Consider the following 8,832-nt stretch of genomic DNA (forward strand, 5'->3'; position numbering starts at 1 on the left):
TACTCATTGGCGGTACTTTGTCGAGTAATCTTTCAGAGCAATTACCAGACCACGACCTTTCCTTGCCCCACAGTATACAATCTCAAGGATGTCTATGAACTCATGTTTGTCCTTGAGAGCCTAGTTAATCTTGTTGTTATTATCGGTGCCAAGATCAATCATAATGTGCTTGTTTCTAAAAAAAACAATCACTGTCGATGGATGGAAAAATTGGGCAACACAATCAAGATACTCAAGGTGTTTCCTCCTTAAAACTCCCTCCCTTCTATCTGAATTAGGTGGTGCATATCCCTATTTTCAGTTCATAAAATAAAATTTTATTTAATAAATACAATTTATCCATCCGATGATAAATTGGTTAACCCTGGATATCAAATATGAGATATACAGATTCTTTCGCTCTAAACTGTTGCTTCATTTATTCCATTAATTGGAAAAGAAAGCCACCAAGATCATACAATAAAGAAACATAACACCCTTAAGAAAAATACATTTGGAACAAACTAAAACCTGATACTAAACGCCTCCTAAAAAGATAAATTGATACTAAAAGCAAATCCTAGTACCTTGGCATCATTAAATAGAAGCAACTCCTTACAATTGGAATGCAACAATTAATATGTTATTAAGCTTTAAAAGCACAATCCAGTGAATTGTAAGAGAATTTTTTATATGAAACATTCTACAAAGCCGATAATAATAAAGGTGGCAGAAATTAACAAAAGATCATCACTTTACATTAAAAAACCTCATTCTTTGAGGTTGAAGATGTTAACTTATTAACAGTTGTATTACCATCAGAACTATTTGTATTTCTGACCTCTCCTTAAATGAAAGGAATGTTTTTCAGTTACTTAAATCATGGACTTTTAAAGAAGTCCAAAGTCACATAGTACAAGGCTAAATCATTTTTTCCGTATTTTTGTAATAGAATACATGAAAGATACTATAGTCACTCTAAACGTCACCTCCACAGATTTGTCCACGTCATCACTTGTACCATTATCATTCTGTGATAAGCTTCTTTGATAACTGGGAGATCATTCTTGTGAACCTGAATCATCAAGTATATCTGACCTTCTGGTCAATAATATTTTACCAGGAATACTGCGACCTTTAAGCAACCTTAAAAGAGGCATAAAAGAAAATTATTATTTGTTGATGAAGCAATAAATATGGAGTAAGCAAGTGCACGGAGCAAAGATTTTATTAACATGTAATCCTAACATTTGCTTTTACACTTAAGATAATAAAAACCACCATAAATTTCCAAATCCACATACGCAAGGTAATAAAGGTTATATAACACGACAAGGGAACTTTACTGCAGAGGAAATTTTTTCAATTTGACTTCTTAACAGTGAAAGAGAGATTTGCATAAAGAAAAACAACATTGCAACCTATGTTAGCATTGATCTTCAACCAATTTACATTAAGAAAAACAACTCCGCAACCTATGTTAGCATTTCAGCTAATTTACGTTAAAAAATCCAAGCTCAGCAATATTATCATTCATAAGCATGGGCAAACAAATTGTAACATTTTTGTTCCATAAGCTTTATGAACTCCCCACGTTTAGTAACTGTCCTTTTTTTATTATCAGGAAAACCAAGCTAAAAGACAAATGAGTAACCCTTTTTGAACCCCTGTGATGCCTATGATTCCCCAACAACAATGCCATGATCAAATTACAAAATAAACCAAAATATCAGACTTTTTAGGGAAAAATAGATAAATCCTATGATCTAAGCACAAAGATGAAAGGATCATCTTCCAAAAGAAAGAGAAATCAGATTATGCCATTAAGTAGAACTTGTGAGATCTGGCTTTAATTCCCAAAAGGCGCTTTCAATCTAAGTGCAAACCGCAACAAATTAAACCCAATAAACCTAATTGAAAATTTTTTCGAAATCAAAATTTCCCCCTAAAGAGGAAAAAATTTTCCACGAAAATTCAGAATCAAAACTGAAGTTAGAAAGATCAGGAGGTATTTATCTAAATCTAATGAAAAAGAACAATCCAAAATCAACATTGAGAAACCAGAAAGAAAATACAGGAAAAAAATTAATGGGAAATTGGAACGATTAGAAAGAGGTACACTTAGACATTCTTGAGGGTTTGATTAAACCTGGAATCAAGGCTTTCTTTGTTACGTTGATCTTCTTTGCCATGGTTACTGCTGTTGTTCTTTCAAACCCCTCTTCTTGCTCACTCCAAACGTTCTACATAGGTATATTGGGAGAATGGTGAGGGTAAAGAGAAAGTAAGAAGACAAAGTTTGAATAAGGGAGGAATAGGTAAGCCATTCATGTGAACCAAACAAGGCCTAAGAGTTAGGTTTAAGTGGTGGGTTGTTAATTTATGGGATAAGAGATTAGGACCAAATTGTAAAATTTGTAAAATTTTTTAGGCAATTGAGTAAATAGACAAAAGTTAGATTTTGAGCAATAGAAGGTTTTAATTTGTAATTTGACCAAGGTCCCAATAGCAATTAGACCCTTGGAAGTTCTTGAAGGGGTTTGGACATTTACCATTTCATTTTTCACAATTAACTTTGTTCTCTCAACCATTTTCAAAGGTTTTAATTCAATCAATCAATCTTGAAAGCTAAGCATATTTTCCAACAAAATCCGCAATATTTTAAAGATTAAAATATTGTTTTTCATTTTCTTTTCTATTTTCTCCATTTTTGCATGAATATGAAATTGGTGGTAGAATGAGTTCTTGGCTTTGATTTCTAAAAATACAACAAGCTAATTATTATTTTAATTTAATCTAATGATGTGCTATCCACAAAAATTGATTTTCCTATGATTTTCTCATTTTATTTAAACTATATTCAAGTTGAAGGGATTAGAGAGGAGAAGTTGAGAGTTTTAGATTTCTTGATGTTTACAGATTAGAAAAATTTTAAGTTAGAAATCATATTTGATGTAAGTTTGGACTTGATTCCTAATAAATGCCATTGATAAGTTGTAAAGAGGAAGTGAGGTAGATTTTGGTTTCAGTAAAAGCCTAAGTGTTTTAAGGTTAGTTTTAAGTTCATAAGTATGAATCTAATTTTAGATTTGAATTATGGTTATTTTTTAATAGAGTTTCAGTTAGAAAATTAGGATTTAGAAAACAGTTTTATTGCACAACTAAATTTTAAAAATTTTCTAAAAACCAAGCCATTGCAATATTTATTGCAATAAACCCTTTACTTGAATTAAATTTGTATTTTCAAAATAGGCGGAGTATGTTGTTCTCGGCTTTCAACCACTTAATCTTCTCCACTAATCTCGACCTCGGCTTGCTAGAGTGTGGGCTCTATTCAAGAATTGATGAACACAATGAATAGTTTATCTTAACTTTCAATGGAAAAGTTAATCACTTTCTATAGAAATCGGGAAAAAGTAATGAGCTTTGTCGAAAAAAATTATTCTAAAAATAAATTATCACTATTTTTCGACAGAATAACGATTCTGGATTAGATATAGTTTTAACCTAGCTCACAATCTCTATTTATAGAGAAAATAACAAGAGTCTCAAATGAATAAGGTGTAACCGAATAATATCATTTAAATAGGAAAATCATACTCCTAGTTGGAGTATATTAGAGTGAGTGGTGGCGATACCCTATTCCAAGACTAAGGGTTGCCAACATTTGCTTTCTATCCAACCTAGTTGGGCTTCGTCATGTATAGTGTACAATTATATATTATCTAGTCTTTAAGCTAACTCATTTACAATTTATTGAACCCAACAAATAATTTTTATATACCCAAAAATATTAATTAATTAACTTAATTAAATTATTTTCTCAACCTAATTTCAATCTCGTTAAAGTCATGGCGACTTTACCGTACTAGAATCTATGAGTAAATAAATATAATCACCTCATTCTATGTAACCATGATGACTAATGAATTTAAATTTTACTTCGAACTTCAATGATTTAATTATGATCAATAATAATCCAAAGTAATTAATTTAATGCTAAGTCATCTCTTGGTCATGGCGAGAAAACAATTCACTGCAGATAGTAATACACGCAATTTGTTTCTCTAATTCGTCATTTTCATATTTTCACATCATCGATTCCAATGCAAATCATCCAAGTTATACTAAGCTAGAGAAAGGACCAATTATACATATATAGTTAGTGCTCAAACAATTTGAAATTAAGTTATGACACTTTTTCTATTAATTACAACACTCTTTAGTCTTGGAGTCATTCCACTAAATTACCTTGATTGAGCTCTCTCCATTATATACCATTATGAAAGATATTTGTCAATTTCTCATCTAATGACCTTGTCATATGTGTATTATGTTGGATCTAGTGCCCTTAAGTGTAGTATATTCATTTTGTATATTCGTTTTGTATACATGTATTTTTTGAACAAATTGGTTTAATAAAATATCCATTGATTACATTAATAGTCTTTGTATATTATCCATTGAACAAATTATAAAGTATTGAGTCAAAAGTTTAAGAAGCACATATAATTGGACCTAATACATGAAAGGCCCAAAATCCCCTCATTAACTAGAGAGGAGTGACAACTCTAATATTATTAACTAGGGTGTGCCACCCACCCCTAATCCAATTGGCATAATAGTATGTTTTCTATTAAATAAATATTATTTCTGAAGGGCTTGTTCAACCAGGATTCTTCTATCTCTCCCTATAAATGGCACCAGTGGACCTAATTCACACACTTTTAGATTATTGAGTTATCATTATTCTTCCAAAGAATAGAAGTAATTTATTTAATTAAGAATAAATTCTACTTTTTGAGAATTACTATCTTTACCTGTTTCTATTGAGAGAATTACTTTCCTACTGAAAGTAACAATACTATTTCTTGTTCTGTGTTTGGTTTATGTTGGTGCAATTCGTAGTACGAGGATAGTATGGTCAAGATTGTTTCAAATTAGTATCGCACAAAGCACAGGTGCTTTTCGGTAAAGAGTTTATTGGCATAAATATCACAAGTCGACTCAGTTTTGAAAATTTTTAAACTTTCTCTATAACTTTAAATCGTCTTCTTAACTAGATTTTTTCAACAATTAGTACCAGAACTAGGTTGTGTTATGTTTATAGTATAAATCGATACTGAATTTTCTCTCTTCTTCATGTTTGGTTAATTTTGGTAAGATGTGACATTATTTTAATTATATGTAGATTTTGGGTTATGTATGTGAATGGATGTATTTAATTATTTAATTATATATGTGATAAAGTAATTTTACAGAAGTTGTGATTCCTAAAAATTAGATTGGGTGTAATTTTAAGTTTTAATAAATTTTGGGATATGTAATCAGATCGTGGACAATCACCTCAACATATGTTTTATTGTTTTAGAATAATTCATGTGAGTCGCAAACAAACTTATAGTTTATTTTATCCTAATTTTTCAGTGAATCCTGAAGAACCGAGATGCATCCAAAACCAATCGAGATGATGCAAACCTGACCCAACCAATTGGCAAGTGACCGGTAGTGGGCCAACTGGTGAAAGTTGGCGACAACGACAGTGGTAACCTGTGGTGGTGACGATGGTTTGACAGTAGATCCCTTTGGTGATTTTTCTAGGCTTCTAGGTTTTAAGAAACCCAAACCATGATATTTGGCTTTCACCCAAAAGGCCAAAGAATTTTTTGGGATAATAAATCTAATTTTTTTATTTGTTTTTCTAGGATGGAATCATGGAAACTTTAGGCTGATCAGAGCCAATTTACTTTTTATACTTTTCTGGTTATATCATGATTTAAATTTGCTAAAAAGGATGTCCATGCATATGTGTGATAATCATGTCATATAGTTTAGGAAAAGGAATGTCATTGGTAAATGTTATGACATTCTAATCATTCATGATTGAAACCAAAAATAAAAAAACCTTGCATGTTTTCTAAAATATTTAAGGAGAGAAGGTCTCTGAATAAGACCTACGACCTCCATCAATGGTCTCTTATGATGGCATGACAATTTGTTGGCCTTAAGGTAGATATTATCATTTGGATTTCACTGAGGAGATTTCCTTAAAAGAGATAACTATCTTGTGATAATATATGATAATTTGACATCCTTGAGGTAGGTATTATCATATGGGTTCCACTGAGTAATAGTTTTCTTTTTATAGAGGACAACTAGTCATACATGTTACTCGTTGAGATTACCTCATGATGACTCATGCGCAGTTCATGTTATGATAGATGTGGAGTTGATGGTTATACACTCAAGATCATTCTAGTTAAGTAACTTACCACGAAGCTCGACGTAAGTTTGTATGATGGCCAAACATGAAACAATTATTAGTACATATGAATACCAAATGGATTAAGTTCATGTATCAATTATTAGTACGACTCACAAATATTTTCATGTTTTAATGTAAGACACGTCCATCATCTTAATTCATATTGTATGTATAACCTCCCTAACCTGGCCTAAATGTTATAGTCGAATCATGAAGGCTACATTAGCCACTGAAATGGCTAAGTAAAGCAACTAATCTCTTAAAAACCCTAATCCAACTAATTTTAGGAAAAACTGTTATTGTCGTTGCTTCGAGTTATATTAAAACATTTTCTTATTAATTCGTTTGTACTTAGGATTCATTTATTGTCGATATTGATATTTTAGAAAACCATTTGTATTATCGCCCTTTAATCATTATTTGTGAAATTAAAAAAAAACTAATTGAGTTAATGTTTTGTGTTACAAAAACCGAACATTTGTAATGCAGTGGAAATTGATGAACAGTGTCAATTTTACTTAAGCCAGATAACATGCAATTACCGATTATTAAGTTCAAACTACTCAAATGAATAATGCATGCACAAAATCCCCAAATAAAAAATAATCAAGCCAAAGACCAAATAAATTAAAAATTACATAACCAAACCAATAGAAAACTTATTAAGAGTACTTTATTTAAAAGTAATCTGATGACCGAGGTGGTGCTCCATATGTCTAGTCCAGTCCTAGTTTTGAGGGTTACCTAAGAATTTTAACAATGTAGGGGAGTGAGTTTATGAAAGCTCAGTGTGAGTCTAAACATAATACAAAACACATACATTCATATTAGACATAATAGTCCAAATCACATCATTACAAAGCAATTACCAATCAGTGTATAAGCATGCTATGTTGTATGATACAATGCAAAAGGTTCCTAGCCAACCACCCGTTACACACCACGAGTTCCCTAGAACCCGTCTACCAAACTCCAAATAGTGTGAGCCGAAGCTCAATGTGGATAAACCACCAGAAATTGTAATGCAGATAAATTGCAAGTAAAAATGCAGACAAGTTGTCAGTAATGTGGACTAACCACCAGTATTGCAAACAAGCTTCCAATAATGCGATTAAATCGCCCAATGTCATTGGTACTCCGGTGCAGTACACTGGCAATGATATTGTGGACTTTAAAGGTCGTCAGTACTCCATGGAACTCCTCCGTCAACCCCAAATACCTACCCTATGCAGATGAAATATGTCATACATTTCAATAACAGTTTCGGTACAATGGCATGCTTAACATGCATACCAATATATAGTATCAGTGTATGCCTTGCATACTTTTCATTTAACGGTAAAAGTGGCATGTGTACATGCTTTCCATATAGTCACTATCACATATGGTGTGTAATTTAAATATATGCAAGCTCAATCTCAATGATGGCATATTACATGCATATCAATCAGTGTTTCAAAATTCAATATGCTATACATGCATTCACTACACAATTTTCAACATGGATTTAGCAATTAAAGATATGAAATGCCAGACATGCTGTCAACCAAAGTATAGCACAAAGTCATATATTACATACAACTTATACACAATTCAATCGGTCCCAACTTGGGCTTTTACAATCAGGCTTTCTACTCTAATGAGGTGTACCTTTGGCATTTGAGACTTGGTTATATTAACCAAGAAAAAATCATTAGACTTGTGAATATGGCACATTAAGTTCTCTTAAGGAATTTGACCTTCCACAATATGAATCTTGCTTGGAAGGTAAGATGACTAATGTATGCGACCCCATGAATGTTAGTGTTCAAGATGGTTACGATTATTATGTAACCTTTATAGATGATATTCTAGATATGGGTATGTGTACTTAAGAAGATAAAATATATATTTTAGACATGATGTTGTAAAGTAAAAAATTCATTTATATTCCAATCTATATATGTGCATTAAATGATATTCGAATGAATTGATATCATGTATATAAAATATAACAACTTAAATTATAATAAAATATAAAGCATCATTTATTGTAATTTATTATTAATACTTTGATATATGAAAATAAATTTTAAATGTTTTTATACAATTAATATAAATTATTTTTAAATTTTGATTTTAATATATAAACTATATTTTAGATGTCAAAATTACACGCAAATATAACCCGTACACATTCAAATATGTGTTAAATATTTGAAATAAATTTCCAAAATGATTTTCAAAAATCAAAAGAAAAAAGCTATTAACATTTCAAAGCGCTTTTACTGGTAAAAGTAGCACAGAAACCCATGTATTAGGAGTCAGGTTGTATTTTGTAGCTTTTAATAAAAAAAAAGATAAATTAGTCCTTGTACATTATATCAAAGGGCAAATCGGTCCTTTCTATTGAAAATTTCATCCATTTGTATTATTAAAAGCTGACATAGTTGACAAAATAACTAGATAGTGACACGTGGCACGCCACGTGTATTTCATGCTAACGTACAAGACCAGTTTTTAATAGTAAAAATGGATAGAATTTTTAAGAAAAGGACCAATTTATTCTTTGATCTAATATACAAAGACTAAATCACCTAATTTTTTAA

General features: G+C 31.1%; 1 long non-coding RNA gene across 1 annotated transcript; it reads right to left on the bottom strand.

Annotated features, from left to right (window-relative positions):
• Positions 1–715: 715 nt before the first annotated feature.
• On the bottom strand, positions 716–2,321 carry LOC105787948 (uncharacterized). The gene is made up of 2 exons (XR_001131761.2): positions 2,129–2,321; positions 716–1,125 (listed from the first exon to the last, which is right to left on the bottom strand). It is a non-coding gene; the product is annotated as an uncharacterized LOC105787948 (long non-coding RNA).
• Between the last annotated feature and the right edge of the window lie 6,511 nt (positions 2,322–8,832).

The sequence above is a fragment of the Gossypium raimondii genome, chromosome 2 (genome assembly GCF_025698545.1).
Source record: "Gossypium raimondii isolate GPD5lz chromosome 2, ASM2569854v1, whole genome shotgun sequence".
Lineage (NCBI taxonomy): Eukaryota > Viridiplantae > Streptophyta > Magnoliopsida > Malvales > Malvaceae > Gossypium > Gossypium raimondii.